Source organism: Callithrix jacchus, chromosome 7 (genome assembly GCF_049354715.1).
Source record: "Callithrix jacchus isolate 240 chromosome 7, calJac240_pri, whole genome shotgun sequence".
NCBI lineage: Eukaryota > Metazoa > Chordata > Mammalia > Primates > Cebidae > Callithrix > Callithrix jacchus.
The window spans coordinates 13,530,151-13,546,586 of NC_133508.1; the positions used below are offsets into that span (position 1 = coordinate 13,530,151).

The following is a 16,436-nucleotide window of genomic DNA, read 5'->3' on the forward strand; positions in this document are numbered from 1 at the left end:
ACTGATAAGTTCTTGAGAACATTCCCCCTCTACTTTCTTCCTCTGGATTTTGTCTCTGTAAATCATCCCCGTCTTCCATGTGAGGGTTGCTCACTGTGTGCGTGGATTAGCTGCAGTGAGTGTCTAATCTGCGGGGCGTTGCCCTGCCTCCCCCTTGCCTGTTTATAGGACCTTTTCCTTGGATACCGCCTTGCTGTGCTTGGGAAAGGGTGAGTTGTCAGGGAACTGCCATTAGGATCCTGCTTTAGTGCTGCGGCTACTCCAAAAAAGACTCTCGCCCAGTAATGGCCCAAAGCTGAACATAAATGACATTTGGCTTCTTCTGTCCTTCCATTCATTGGGTATCCCAGGTGGGCTGTGTCCTGGGGTATCCTGCTGAATGCCATTACTCTATTACTTCCTTGTTGGGATTTCCCGTCTCAAACATGGCTTGTTGTGGTCTTGACATTATTTATGGGAAGCAGCGTGTATTTGGCGATTTTCTTTTTTTATTGAGACGAAGTCTCAGGCTGGAGTGCAGTGGTGCAATCTCGGCTCACTACAATCTCCACCTCCTGGTTCAAGTGATTCTTCCACCTCAGGCTCCCAAGTAGCTGGGACTCCAAGCGCACATCACCACACCTGGCTAATGTTTTTGTATTTTTTTAGGAGAGACTGGGTTTCACCATGTCAGCTAGGATAGTCTCGATCTCTTGACCTCATGATCTGCCTGCCTTGGTCTCCCAAAGTGCTGGGATTATAGGTGTGAGCCACTGTGCCTGGCTGGCGATTTTCATTTTTTACCCGTATAGATTGTTCCCCTTTGCAGTTTTATGATTTTTGGTCCGTATGCTGATTTCTCCAAAATCAGAGCATGCAGCTGTGCACAGTGGCCCATGCCTGTAATCTCAGCACTTTGGAAGGCTGAGGTGGGCGGATCATTTGAGGCCAGGAGTTCGAGACCAGCCTGGCCAACATAGTGAAACCACGTCTCTACTAAAAATACAGAAGTCAGCTAGGTGTGACGGTAGGCTTCTGAAGTCCCAGCTACTCCTGAGGCTGAGGCAGGAGAATGACTTGAATCTGGGAGGTGGAAGATTGCAATCAGCTGACATCATACCACTGCATTCCAGCCTGGGCAACAGAAGGAGACTCTAAATGAATGGATGAATGAATGAATGAATGAATGAATGAATGAATAACATGGCTATGGTGTTTGGATTTCTCCTTGGCACTGGGTACTTCCTTAGAGACTTGTTGGGTCCTTTACCCAGTCAGCATTCCTGTGGCTTAAGTACTATTTGGCAGATGAGGAGAACAGACTGGCCACATTACTAAAAGAATAACTCACAGGGCCGGGATTTGAACCTAGAGCTGTGTGAAGAAGCTTCCGGAAGGCTGTCCTGACTGAGATGGAACAGACGTTTTCAGAGCCGGCTTTGAACCTCCTCCGGGGCCGGTCTTTGAACCTCCTCTAGGGGAGGTCCACCACCAGCCACTGGTCCACGGAGTGCTGCCAGGGGGACCCTCATGTGATAGTGTGAAGAGTCCTTATTAGTTTCTTATTGAGTCGCCAGAGCTGTGACTCCTGTCTCACTTCTCCTGAGGCCCTGTGCAGGCCTTGTCTGGAAGCTGGAGCTGGAAATTCTAATAGGCTTCTGCAGGTGAGGATTCGGGGGTCTGGATTCTCCCACCTGATTCACACTCCTGAGAAACCTCTGTGCTGAGAGAGGAACAGGCTTAGTCACCATTTTTTTTTTGAGACAGAGTCTTGCTCTGTCACTGTCTGGAGTGCGGTGGCATGGTCTCAGCTCACTGCAACCTCTGCCTCCCAGGTTCAAGTGATCATCCTGCCTCAACCTCCCGAGTAGCAGGTATTACAGGCGCCTGCCACCATGCCCAGCTCATTTTTGTATTTTTAGTAGAGACGGGGTTGCACAATATTGGCCAGGCTGGTCACAAACTCCTGACCTCAGGTGATCCTCCCGCCTTGGCCTCCCAAGTGCTGGGATTACAGGTGTGAGCCACTGCGCCTGGGCTTCGTGACCACGTTTCTAGGTCAGCCACTCATTTTGTTATTGCATGGCTCTTTCTTTCCTGGCAAATGAAAAAGATAATTTTTGAAACATCCAGAGAACCCTGAGATTTTGAATCAGGCTGTTGGCAAACAAAAGAAAACAAAACAAACAAAAAACACATAGTGTTCCTCCCAGGGTTCTGGCAAACAAAACGTGGTATTCTCTGGAACTTAAAAAAAGAGTGTACCGTCTTTATAATTTAGGTATCCATTGGCAAAAGGTCATGGAAAATTCAGTCAGATATCCAGAAATTCAGACCAGGTCTGCTTTATTTTTTCAAATGGCTACAATGTGTAGACTATTTCTGTCCTTGTCCTCTTGTATGAGTGGATGTTGTCCTGGTCACTTATGCAGATGAGGGAGCAGAACAGATATTCTTTCTTCCTTTTTTTTTTTTTAGTTTTTGAGACGGAGTCTCACTCTGTCACCCAGGCTGGAGTGCAGTGGGCACAATCTCGGCTCAATGCAACCTCTGCCTCCTGGGTTCAAGTGATTCTCCTGCCTCAGCCTCCTTAGTAGCTGGGATTACAGGCTGCGCCACCATGCCCAGCTCATTTTTATGTTTTTGGTAGAGATGGGGTTTCACCATGTTGGCCAGGCTGGTCTCGATCTCCTGACCTTGTGATCCACCCACTTCGGCCTCCCAAAGTGCTGGGATTACAGGCGTGAGCCACCGCGCCCGGGCAGAAGAGATATTCTTGGACTTGAAGCTTGTTGCTCTTTCACTACTGAAGAGATTTTGTTTTTGTGGTTGTCCTTGTTGCACTAAAATAATGATTTTTCTTTTCTTGTTACAATGTATTATAATGTTATTGAGGAGTTTTAAGAAGTCTTTATAAATAAGCTGTGTAATAAAGGAGCCACCATACAGGAATGCACTTTAAGTGGTTTCTTTCTATTTTTAATAATTGGAAAACACCAGGAGATCGCAAATGGGAAAATTAAAAATCTCGAACACCCAGTCTATTAAGAAAGATTGTCTGGGGTGATATGCAAAGTTGCTGATTGCTTCTATTTAGGGTATGTTTGGAAATCTCTGTGGCTCTTGTGATTTAGATGCAAGATGACCTTTTCATGTTGTCACAGGCAATTTCATAGCAATCAGAAGGAGTTTAAACTCTATCTCGTATTAGGTTAACATCCAAAGGTATTAGGAGCCAAACTGTTGAACATTCTAGTTTGAGGTTCTGATTTTGCACATGGTTAATGCCAGAGAAGGTGCCCCGGGCATGCAGCCGAGCTCACAGGCCACCTCACAGGCTGCGAGGCCGCGTTCCTCTGGAGTCCAGTGTGACCTCTGGGGCCTAGACACCAATTCCTTCCGGGGCCAGCCTCATGGGCGTTCACCCTGCATGGTTGCCCAGGGTCCCATGGGCAAAAGGCTTCATGATTCATCTGATGCACTGCTCTCTCTGTCTTAAAACCCTTAGTACTTTTTGGTATGTGTGTGTATGTATATATATAATTTAGAGGCAGGGTCTTGCTTCACTGCCCAGGTGTGATTGTGCTATCATAGCTCACTGCAGCCTCCAACTCCTGTGCTCAGGTGATCCTCCTGACTTAGCCTCCTGTGTAGCTGGGACTACAGGTGCACACCACCACACTTGGTAAACTACAGGTGCACACCACCACACTTGGCAAACTACAGGTGCCCACCGCCACACTTGGCAAACAAAATTTTTTTTTTTGGTACTAACTGGGTATCGCTATATTGCCCAGGCTAGTCTTGAACTCCTGGCCTTGGCCTCTCAAAGTGTTGGGATTATAGGCACAAACCACTGTGACTGGCCCCTTAGTATTTCTTTATTAGAACAAGAGTAACCCCGTTTTCATTTCACACTGGGTTTCACAAATCAGATAGCTGATCCCATTCCCTTTCAATTATAAAACTTTCTTCTCTACTCTTTTAGCCTAATATCAAAGGCATTTTGGTGACTAACATTTTCTTAGTGTTAGTGGTTTAAAAAGTTTATGGAGCACTAAAGTTTCCTGGAGACTTGGAAAAGTTTTTTTGTGTGCCATCTCTATCCAGGTGTGAGGGGGCATTTCTTTTTTTTTTTCCTTTTTTTTTTTGTTTTAGATGGAATCTTGCTCCGTTGCCAGGCTGGAGTGCAGTGGCACAATCTCGGCTCACTGCAACCTCCGCCTCCTGGGTTCAAGTGATTCTTCCGCCTCAGCCTCCCGAGTAGCTGGGACCGCAGGCATGTGCCACCATGCCTGGCTAATTTTTGTATGAGAGTAAAGGTTTTTGGGCTATAAGGAATCCGTCACACTTAAAGCCTATTTTATGTAATGTTATTCAGTCCCTTTTATGGAGTGGAAAACATAATGGCACTTTGGTTTTCCATGTGATTATTGCCCAGAAAAAAGGGAAGATTTTTCTTACCATGATGTCCCCCAGTCAATACGTGTTTAAGAGCATTTCTCACTAATTTAAGGCTCACATATTTAATAATGCTTCAGTTGGCTAGTTGGTCATTTGTCAGGTTGTTTTTGAGTTAAAATGAATGGTTTGAGCTTGAGATGAAATCAATGAAAAGTGTATGCCTGTGTGAAGTCGCTTGTGCCTTTTTATGGATACTTCCATTTTGATTTAGTTGGAAGCCTGCCTTTTTTCTTTATTGGAAATAAAAAAGGAAGTAGGAATGAAAAGAAGCACTGGTTGTGTCTTGAAAATAATAGTGAAAGGAGGTCAGCTTTGTATCTACAGTAAGCACTGACAATGGACCCGCACCTTAGAAAGTTGTAGAATAAATGCTGTTCCCTTCCTGGGGTGGTCACAGCTTGACTTGAGTGATTGCTTCTGAATCCTGCAAGGAGTAACCTTGGGTAGCAGTTCTTAAAAAATGTAGGAAGGACTAGAAAATTATGCTTTCTTTTTTTTTGAGATGGAGTCTCCCTCAGTCGCCCAGGCTGGAGTGCATGGGCACACTACAATCTTGGCCCACTACAACCTCTGCCTCCTCAGCTTCCTGAGTAGCTGGGATTACAGGGGTACTCCACCATGCCCTGCTGATTTTTGGATTTTTAGGAGAGATGGGGTTTCACTTTGTTGGCCAGGCTGGTCTGACCTTAAGTGATCTGCCCGCCTCGGCCTCCCAAAGGGCTGGGATTACAGGCTTGAGCCAGCGCGCTCCACCAATTCTCAAGTTTTCCTAAGATGACAGTGCCAGCCGCTGAGAATCGGTGAGGCAGTCTGAGCTCTCTGACGGCTGTGGTGTGGCATACAGAAGCAGTCAGGTCTGGTCGGTGTTCATCTTCTTGCTAATTGGGTGATCCCAGATGTGCCAATTAGCTGGTACTAGGGGCATGTTTGATTGGTAGAAATGGTGCCTGCGACCGTGCTGTTGCCTGATGAGTTTTCAGAGTAGAGACATGGCCTTTCAGTGACTTGGGAATATAAAACAAGAGTAAAACCTTTCAAAAGAAGAAAAACTGTCTCTCTAAATACTCATGGCACTTCTGACGTTGTGTGGGTTTTTCCACACCAGCCCATTCTCCTTGGAAACTGTGACTTTAAGCAACATCACATAAACAAAACCAAATTTTTTGTGTTTTTTCATCAGTGTTAAAATGGAATGACGTGGAACCAAATGATGATATTCGAGTATGTCATTTTGCTTACAATTTCCAAGAACTTATTGGACATTGAGGACTTACTGTATCACCTTTTAGAGAGAACAGTTGAACAACAATTGCATGAGCTCATATTTGGAATATATTGATGAAAAGCATGTTTTGGAATGTGTGCCTAGCTTCTCACTGTATAGGCAGTCCGTGGGCAGTTTTTATCTCTGTCATATCTTGTAATGTAATGCATGTGAAATCCTTGTGGTATGCATCACACTGGCTTATACTAGATGAAAAGCTGCTTGTGGGTGAGCCTGCCTCACCTTTCAGTAACTTACATAGGATCTTTCACATGAAATGCTCAGAAATGCTACTTTCTCTTCATATTAAAAACACAAAAAATAAAAGGTGCAATAGTCTGTTTACTATCATACCTGGACATAAAAATGCTAATACTGTTTAGAAAGATTTTAGTCATAAAAGTTTAAAAACCAGGTTGGGCACGGTGGCTCACACCTGTAATCTCAGCACTTTGGGAGGCCAAGGTGGGCGGCTCACCTGAGGTCAGGAGTTCCAGATCAGCCTGGCCAACATGGTGAAACCCCATCTCTACTAAAAATACAAAAATTAGCTAGGTGTGGTTGTGGGTGCCTGTATCCTATTTCAGGAGGCTGAGGCAGGAGAATCACTTGAACTTGGGAGGCAGAGGTTGCAGAGAGCCAAGATTGTGCCACTGTACTCCAGCCTGGGTGACAGAGGGAGACTTTGTCTAAAAAAAAAAAAAAGTTTAAAATCCAGAAATTATGGGCTGGGTGTCCTGGCTCACGCCTGTAATTCCAGCACTTTGGGAGGCCAAGGTGGGTGGATCACGAGGTCAGGAGTTCAAGACCAGCCTGACTAATATGGTGAAACCCCGTCTCTATTAAAAATACAAAAATTAGCCAGGCATGGTGGTGTGAGCCTGTAGTCCCAGCTGCTTGGGAGGCTGAGGTGGGAGAATTGCCTGAGCCTGGGAGGCGAAGGTTGCAGTGAGTGGAGATTGAAGCACTGCCCTCCAGCCTGGGTGTCAGACCGAGACTCTGTCTCAAGAAAAAAGCAGAAAACAAAAACCAGGAATTAGTATGGGCTACTCAATTTCCTGAATAGTTAAAAAATATACTATGACTTCGAGTAATAATAGCACTTTCTGTGTTCCTTCCAAGCACTTTGATTAAATGTGTCATTTATTTTAATTTTGATTTTTTTTTTTTTGACCTCAGGTGATCTACCCACCTCGGCCTCCCAAAATGCTGGGGTTATGGGTGTGAGCCATTGCACCCAGCCGGCGTCATTTAAATCTTTACAGCATCCCCGCAAGGTAGCGATGTTTTTGTTGGTTTGCTTGTTTTACAGTTGGCACATGGAGGAGAAGTAACTTGTCCGAGGAAACACAGCTAGTAATGGACAGATCTGGGATTTGAAGCCAGGTCTTTCCAAGCCCACATATTTCCACTGCACTTTTCTGTCTGTATTCTAGAGCAAACTGTTGCTCTAATGGAATTTATTTAGGGCATCAAACCACATAAGCCAGGTTTCAGAGTATAGTTTTTTATCTGAAGTATTTGGAACTGAATAAGTTAGCTAAGTGTCAAATCCCTCTTTGTTTTAGGATTTATATATTTAAATACTATTAGAGTAGATCTTTCCAATTTTTTTTTTGTTACTGTAAAGAGCTTTTTGTGGTGGAACTAATTTTGGTGAGCAGCAGAATGAGAACTCGGAATGTCGAAGCCGGAAAACTGATACAGAATTTTGGAATGCGCTCAGCATAAAGCCTTTATTTCAGCAGTGAACTGAGTGACTTGCAACCCGGGGAACTGTCAAATTGACATTAATGTCCATTGCTTGGACTTTAGCAAGTGTTTGTTTCACCAAAGACCCTGGGTTTTATTAAATCTGCCCATTTCAAGTCTTCTTGAACTTCAGAATTACTTGAGCGTGTTACTGTCCTTCTTACCTAGTACAAGCATAAAGAATGTTGAAAATCTGTAAGATAACTAAATATTAAGGAAGTGGTGTATTGGGAAATCGGTATACTTAGATCCAGTTATGAATGGATGTAACACCAAAATAATCTTTTATTATTTATTTATTTATTTATTTAGAGACAGAGTCTGGCTCTGTCACCCAGGCTGGAGTGCAGTGGCATGATCTCAGCTCACGGCAACCTTTGCCTCCCGGATTCAAGTGATTCTCTTCTTGCCTCAGCCTCCCGAGTAGCTGGGATTACAGGTGCGTGCCACTTTGCCCAGCTAATTTTCGTATTTTTAGTAGAGACGGAGTTTCACCACGTTGGTCAGGCTCGTCTCGAACTCCTGCCCTTTTACTACATCTGCCTTGGCCTCCCAAAGTGCTGGGATTACAGGCGTGAGCCACCGCAAAATAACTTTTTCTACAAACAGTTAAAAAAAGTTTATTCACAGAGCTAAAATTATACTTAATGGAGAAAGAATGAATGCTTTAGCCCAACATCAGCAGCAATGCAAGAATGTCTACTCTCACTGCCCACATTCAGTTTTGTGGTGGAAGTTCTAGCCAGGGTAGTTAGAAAGTGAAATAAAAGCATCTAGATTGTAGAGGAAGGAGTGAAGCTATCTCTAATTGCAGGTAAGATGCTCCTGTAGAGAGACAATCCTAAGGAATCACCCAGATAACTATTTCATTTAATAAATGAGTTCATCAAGGCTGTAAGATACAAGATCAATATACAAAAATTCATTATATATGTATATGCTAGCCAGGAAAAATAAAAAAGAAATTAAGAGAACAATCCCACTTATAGTATTATCAATAAGAATAAGATATTTAGGAGAAAATTTGACCAAAGAAGTTTAATGCTTGTACATTGCAAACTACAAAATGTCACTGAAAGAAATTAATGAAGACTGAAATAAATGGAAAGGCATCCTGTGTCTATGGATGGGAAGACTTACTGTTGTGAAGATAGCAAAACTCCCCAAATCGATCTATAGATTAAACACTACCTGTCAAAATCCCAGCTTGCCCTTTCTGCGAAAACTGAGAAGCTGATTCCTGAAATTCGTGTGGAAACACAGGGAACCCAAAATAGCCAAAACAATCTTGAAAAAGAAGAGCAAAGTTGGATGACTCACAATCTGATTTAAAAACTTACTACAGGGCTACAGAAATCAAGTCAGTGTGGTCCTGGTGTGTAGATCAGTGGACTAGAATTAAGAGTCCAGAAATAAGCTCTCCATTTATGGTTTATTTTCTTTGGACTATCTTATTTGACTAAGATAATTCAGTGAAGGAAAGAATAGTCTTCTAAAAAATTGTGCTGGAGCAACTAGGTATTCATATATAAAAGAATGATTTTGGACCATTTTCTCATACTATATATAAAAATTAACTCAAAATGGATCAATGACCTAATATAAGAACTAAAACTAAAAAACTCTTAGAAGAAAACGTAGGTGTGAATTTTTATGCCTTGAAAGCACAAGCTACAGAAATAAATACATTGTATTTCATCAAAACTTGTGCATCGAAAGATACCATCAAGACAGTGAAAAGACAACTCACAGAATGGGAAATGTGTTTTGAAAACCTGTAAAGGGCTTGAATCTAAAACATGTTAAAAACTTTTATAACTCAATAATTAGTAGGTAACCCAATTAAAAATGGGCCAAAGAAGCTAGGTGTGGTGGGTCATGCCTGTAATCCCAGCACTTTGGGAGGCCGAGGCAGGTGGATCATGAGGTCAGGAGTTTGAGACCAGCCCGGCCAAGATGGTGAAATCCCGTCTCTACTAAAAATAAAAAAAAATTAGCTAGGCATGGTGGTGGGTGCCTGTAATCCCAGCTACTCAGGAGGCTTAGGCAGAAGAATTGCTTGAACCTGGGAGGCGGAGGTTGCAGTGAGCCGAGATCATGCCACTGTACTCTAGCCTGGGTGACAGAGCAAGACTCTGTCTCAAAAAAAAAAAAAAAAAAGGCAAAGGTGTTCAATTCGCATTTCTCTAAAGAAGGTACACAAATAGCCCATATACACATAAAAAGATGCCCAACATCTTTAGCTATCAGGGAAATGCAGATCAAAACCACAGCCAGATGTCACTTCATACCTGCCAGGATTATTTGTAATAAAAAGACAGGTAATAACAAGTGTTGGTGAAGGTGTACAGAAGTTAGAACTCTCCTAGGCTGCTTGTGTGCGTGTAAAATGGTGAAGCTGCTTTGGAAAGCAGTCGTTTCTCAAGAGGTTCAACATGGTGTTACTAAATGAGCCAGCCATTCTGCTTCCACGGATACATCCAAAAGAAATGAAAATATGTGTCCATACAAAAACCTGTATATGAATGTTCATAGCAGTGTTATTGATGGTAGCCAAAGAGCAGAAATAACCTAAATGTTTCTCAGTGGATGAATAGAAAAAGCAGGTGTATATCTCCATACAATGATGTCATATTTGGTTGTAAAAATGAATTAAGTGTTGATACATGCTGCAACTCATGGCTGAACCTTGAAAACATTTTGCTAAGTCAAAGAAGCCAGTCACAAAAAAGCTACATATTGTGTGATTCCATCGATATAAAATATCCAGCTTAGACAAATCTATAGACACAGAAAGTAGATTAGTGTTTGCCTAAGGCTGAGGGTTGGAGGATAGTTGAAGAGTAATGGAAAGTGACTGAGAAAAGGTACAGTGTTTCTTGGGGAGAAAAGATGAAAGTGTTCCAAAATTGATTATGATGGTGATTGCACAGTTCTGTAATTATACAAAAAAACCATTGAATTGTACATTTTAAATTGGTGAAGTCTGGATTGTATCTCAGTGAAGCTTTTACAAAAAGAAAAAAATCAATTAATCTATGGAGTATTTCCTATAGCAGCTGAAAGTTCAAGTGTGTGGCTCCTGTGTGTAATTCCAGCACTTTGGGAGGCCAAGGTGGGCAGATTGCTTGAGCTCAGAAGTTCAAGACCAGTCTGGGCAACATAGTGAGACCCTGTCTCTACAAAAAATACAAAAATTAGTTGGGTGTGGTGCTGTGTGCCGGTAGTCCCAGCTACTCAGGAGGCTGAGGGAGGAGGATTGCTTGAAGCCTGGAGGCGAAGGTTGCAGTGAGCCGAGACTGCACCACTGCACCAGCCTAGGCCATAAATTGACAGATCCTGTCCTCAAAAAACAAAAAAGTTGAAACTACTAATTTAATAATATAAAATAAACTGTGGCACATTAATGTAATGGGATACTCTGCAGACTTAAGTTGTGATACAGAATGTATTGAAGGACGTGGGCAGACAATATACTGCTTAATGTAAAAAATTAGTTAAATAATATGATCTGAATTTTATGGAAGAACATTTGTGATATATTTATAGGGAGAGGGCTGGAAGTGTGTATGCACATTCATGATGTTAACAGCAGTATCTCAAGGTGTTGAAATGACAGATGACTTTTTCTCCTCTTGCCTTGCTGTATTTCCTAATTCTATAATAATCATGCATTACTTAGCAGAAGAAGAAGTTTTAAGTAAATTCACATACAATGTAATGTTTTAATACTTTAATAAAAAACAATAATAATGTAGAACTAAGAAGATAACTTTACCCTTACATGTTTTATTTTACAGTTATTGCTATGCATAGAAGAGTGACACCTTCCATCCTCTGACACACACATACACGCACAGGAACACACACATTAAATGTGTAATATATAATGGCTAACTTTCACTGGGTTAAAAATATATACATAGACATTGTAAACTCTTAGTGAAAGTTATATTATGTATATATATGTATCTTTATATATATATATAATATATATATAATATATTATATATATATATATCTTTTTTTTTTCTGAGACAGGGTCTGGCTCCCTGGCCCAGGCTAGAGTGCAGTGGTGCAGTCTCGGCTCACTGCAATTTCCACCCCCAAGGCTCAAGCGACCCTCCCACTTCAGCCTCCCGAGCAGCTGGAACCCTGGCTAATTTTATATTTTTCTGGTAGAATGGGGTCTTGCTCTGTTGCTCAGCCTGGTCTTGAACTCCTGAGCTGAAGCGATCCACCCACCCCAGCCTCCCAAAATGCTAGGATTACAGGGATGAGGTACGGCACCTGGCCTGTATGTGTATCTTTATGTCATAATAATTGCTCAGTAAATGCTAACTGTTCTCTCTTTGGATGTAAGTTCTGAACTGCTTTATTCATTGTAAAAGATTGGGCTGGAAAACCCTTTCCCTTTTGCCCCTGCCGGCGCCCCACCAATGCTGAGTTGCTGTCAGCAGTGAGTGAGCAGATGGAGCCCACTGTGGGAGGGAAGAAGCCTCAGCTCCTTCCTCCCCTGGGATCCCCTCTTTCTGTGGGCATCTTGCCAGCCTGGCATCTCTGCCTTTTCTTTGAGTAGCTTGAGGTGACTCTCGGGAGGCTTCTGGGATCTTCTCCTCTGGTGGCTCCTTCACTGATATTTTGGGAGACTGCCTTGGGCTCTAAGTTATTTTCCCCTCCACTTTTGGAGGAGGAAAATTCCAAGCCATTTTTTTTTTTTTTTGAGACGGAGCCTAGCTCTGTCACCCAGGCTGGAGTGCAGTAGTGGCGTGATCTCGGCTCACTGCAACCTCTTGACTTTTGGGTTCAAGTGATTCTCCTGCCTCACCCTCCCAAGTAGCTGGTACTACAGGCGTGTGCCACCATGCCCAGCTAATTTTTGTATTTTTAGTAGAAACAGAGTTTCGCCATGTTGGCCAAGTTGATCTCGAACTCCTGACCTCAGGTGATCCATTCTTCTTGGCCCCCCAAAGTACTGGGATTACGTGTGTGAGCCATCCCGTCCAGCCCAAGCCCTTGTTACTGTCCAGTTCTCCCCGAATCAACCTTGAAACTTACCAGTTTTTCTCACTTTCATCTTTTCCCCCCAAACTCCAGCTTCTAGATTCTTCATCTGCAAATAAGGGTGCCAAGGTTTAGAGCAGAAGCAAAAACTGGTTTAGAGCAGAAAGAAAGCCTTGGTCTATGCTGGTGTGCCTTCTTGGCCCAGGAAACGTTTTTGGCAGTCTGAGTGTGGTGTGTTCTCTGTTGGAGGCTGTGAAGAGGTACAAGAAAATGTACCCATCTGCTAATTGCAGAGGTTAAAAGGCAAAATCGAAAGCACACTGCATGTGACATGCATTTTAAATTAATAAATTGTTAAAAAATGCCTACTTGGGGCCGGGTGCGGTGGCTAATGCCTGTAATCCCAGCACTTTGGGAGGCTGAAGAGGGTGGATCACAAGGTAGAGAGCTCAAGAGTATCCTGGCCAAAACGGTGAAATGCTGTCTCTACTAAAAATACAAAAATTAGCTGGGCGTGGTGGCAGGCGCCTGTAGTCCCAGCTATTCAGGAGGCTGAGGCAGGAGAATCGCTTGAACCTGGGAGGTGGAGGTTGCAGTGAGTGCTACTGCACTCCAGCCTGGAGACAGAGCAAGACTACGTCTCAAAAAAAAAAAAAAAAAAAAAAAAAAAGGCCTACTTGGCAGTCTTCTGCAGTGCTTAAAGACAGCTCTGTCATTACCTGGGGCTAGAGCTTCCAGTAGTTTTTCAGATAAACCGTGTGGCAATGCGAGGTTTGTCTGCTGTGAAAAGAAAACCATCCCACCGCTTAGGAAGTCATGAGATGCGGCATGAATGTGGGTTTGTTACCACGCCCCACTGGAGGCACATGATGCTGTTCTGGAAAGCCTGTCGGAGGAAAACACTTGATAAGCCTTGGGCTCGCGATTTCACTGGGGAGGCACATTGTTGTGATGTCTGTGGGATTTATATCCCGGAGCTGATGGAGAGACTGTCATACTCCATGGAATGTTCTTCCTGTCTGACACAAGGTCTGGAGGAAGGGGCGAGACGGTTCGACCGTGAGCTTCCATCAGCTTCTGCTTAGAAAGAGGCTAATTATTTGGGTTTCTGGTGATTCTGCCAACTCCAGATTTAAGTGTTCTCCATGCTAGGGTGGTGTGAGGCAGGGGTGTGTGGTCAGTTAGTGCTTCAGCTCCCTGCAGAGGGGGCTGAGGAGCTTGAGTGGCAGGTGGTTGGCGGTGGCATGTGCCAGCCCCGGATCTGTGCCTAGACCAAGGCTCATGTTCTGCCCATTGCTCTTGGGACAGGCTCTTTGGGACAACAGGGATTCTGGGAACATCCCAACACCACTCTTCTTGGGGTGTGTGGCCAGAGGTGTCTTCTTTAGGCTTCAAGGAGAGATGCTTCGTGCAGGAGACTCAGCTTCTGCCCAGCACCATGGGGACTCAGGCTTGGAGCATCCAGGTGGCTTCATCCAGGCCCGAGTGAGAACGTGACCTAGTTACCGTTCCTCTCTGCACGTTGGCAGCATAACCAGACCTCGCTTCCTTCCCTACTCACAGCAAGCAGAATTCCGCTCAGCCTCTTGGAGGCTGGAGGGCCAGTTTTAGTAACGTGCCCTTTCCTGGCTGGCGACCATCCAGTTATTTTGGGTGAGTGTTAATGGCCATGAGTTTGAAAGTTGTAGTTAGATGGAAACGCCCTCTCTGGACACAGTGTCCTTGTCGTCTACTGTCTGAAGGTGCTTCCTTTTTGGGGAAGAGGATTGAGAGCAAAATGGTCACAAAATCTGTGGCTTTGGATTGTCATTTGATTTTTTTTTAATGCCTTCCATCTGGATTTAGGTCAGTGGAGGGGGTGAATTCATTATAGGTACTTGTAGTAGAAAATGTCCTTGAACCTCAAAGAGAAAGCCATTTTTCCTGGGGGTCGTCTTTGCTGTGCAGGGGAAGCGCTGCTCCACCGGGCAAAGTGAGTCTAATTTCTGGAGGTGGCCAGTGGTCTTGGGTGGAATTTAATTTTGGGACATGTTCATGACCAATAAATTACTCTGGAGGAATGAATGTCCAGTGTCTCCTGTGTTTTTACATTTTATAAAGAGCTTATACTGCATGGTGCCCTTCTTCAAGGCCGATGCAGAATTTTCATACCGCATTTGCTGGTGATTTGCACCAGTGGCTGAAGAACTGTAAAGTGGTTGTCGCTCACGCCTGTAATCCCAGCATGTTGGGAGGCTGGATCACCTGAGGTCAGGAGTTACAGACCAGCCCGACCAACATGGTGAAACTCCACCTCTACTGGAAATAACAAAATTAGTGGGGCATGGTATGCATGACTGTAATCTCAGCTACTTGTGAAGCTGAGGCAAGAGAATGGTTTGAACTCTGGAGGCGGAGGTTGCAGTGAGCTGAGTTTGTGCCATTGCACTCCAGCCTGGCCAACAAGAGTGAAACTCCATCTCAAAATAAAAATAAAAATAAAAATAAAAGATGGGGTCTTACTACATTGCCCAGACTGGTCTCAAACTCCTGGCCTCAAGTGATCTCCCATCTCAGCTTCCTAGTTGCTGGGATTATAGGAATGAGCCACTTGCCCAACCTCAGTTTCAGTTTTGTTCAGAATGGAAGGAATTTCTCTTTTTTTTTTTTTGAGATGGAGTTTTGCTCTTGTTACCCAGGCTGGAGTGCAATGGCGCGATCTCGGCTCACCGCAACCTCCGCCTCCTGGGTTCAGGCAATTCTCCTGCCTCAGCCTCCTGAGTAGCTGGGATTACAGGCATGCGCCACCGTGCCCAGCTAATTTTTTGTATTTTTAGTAGAGACGAGGTTTCACCATGTTGACCAGGATGGTCTCGATCTCTTGACCTTGTTATCCACCCGCCTTGGCCTCCCAAAGTGCTGGGATTACAGGCTTGAGCCACCGTGCCCGGCCTGGAATTTCTCTTATAAGTAGAATTCTAGAGCTACAAGAGACATTGTATCTCTCACTGTCTCTGTCTTTGTCTTTGTCTCTGTCTGTATGTCTGTCTCTATCCTACTATCTTTATTCCCTTGTTTATGGAGATAAAACAGGTACAGAAAGTTAAGCCCTGATACACAAGATCCTACAACTAGTTAAGGATAGAATAGGGTCCGTTGTGTCCAGGCAAAACCCAAGTAAGAGTGCAGAGCCAGGCTGGGCGTGTTGGCTCACGCGGAGGTTGCAGTGAGCTGAGATTGCTCCATTGCACTCCAGCCTGGGGGACAAGAGTGAGACTTCATCGCAACAAAACAAACCAAACAACTTAACACAACACATATGCAGAGCCAGGGCTAACCATGACCTCTGGGACTTCTGCAGCTGGTGGCTCTCTGGTCTCCTGTTCACCTTGGGTCATGTCACGTGGGAGCAGAAGCTTCTTCTTGGGTGCTTTAGTCTAACGTGTAGAGCACCCAAGAGGAAAGGGGAGCCGAGAAGGTTTGAGGGACTTGCCTGAGATCACACAGCTAGCCAGTGAGTCACTATCCAAGCCTGGAATACAGGTCCAGCTGTCCCCACAGGGCTATCCTTCTGGCCCACTAGATTCAGAATGATGTCAGGCTCAGTGTGGGTGAATAGAGGATGCTGTGTATAGTCTTGACTTTATGAATCAACTTGATGGGATACTGTGTGGGGTCACCTGATGTGCTCAGAGTCCAGCATTGAGTGGGGAGGAGGCGGGAAGGGGTCCCAGCGCAGTTCTGGTGGACTCCAGAGCTCAGCCTTAGGACAACACCGTCTTCTGTCAAGAGTGAGGAAAACCCAGCTGGGCGCAGTGGCCCATGCCTGTAATCCCAGCACTTTGGGAGGCTGAGGCAGGCGGATCACTAGGTCAGGAGTTTGAGAGCAGCCTGACCAACGTGGTGAAACCCTGTCTCTACTAAGAATACAAAAGTTAGCTGAGTGTGGTGGCACATGCCTGTAATCCCAGCTACTTGGGAGGCTGAGGCAGGA

At 44.3% G+C, this 16,436-nt stretch overlaps 1 protein-coding gene across 5 annotated transcripts in view; it reads left to right on the forward strand.

Annotated features, from left to right (window-relative positions):
• The window catches only part of CAMK1D (calcium/calmodulin dependent protein kinase ID), a 456,826-nt gene that overhangs the window by 23,074 nt on the left and 417,316 nt on the right, over window positions 1-16,436 (forward strand). Inside the window, exon 1 of one of the 5 annotated variants that reach the window (XM_054258456.2) lies at window positions 1-16,436. This exon is cut by the window's left edge and continues 22,438 nt beyond it; it is cut by the window's right edge and continues 37,025 nt beyond it. The exons of the other annotated variants lie outside the window; for them this stretch is intronic. The gene's annotated coding sequence lies outside the window, so the exon portion shown is untranslated. 5 annotated transcript variants of the gene reach the window in all.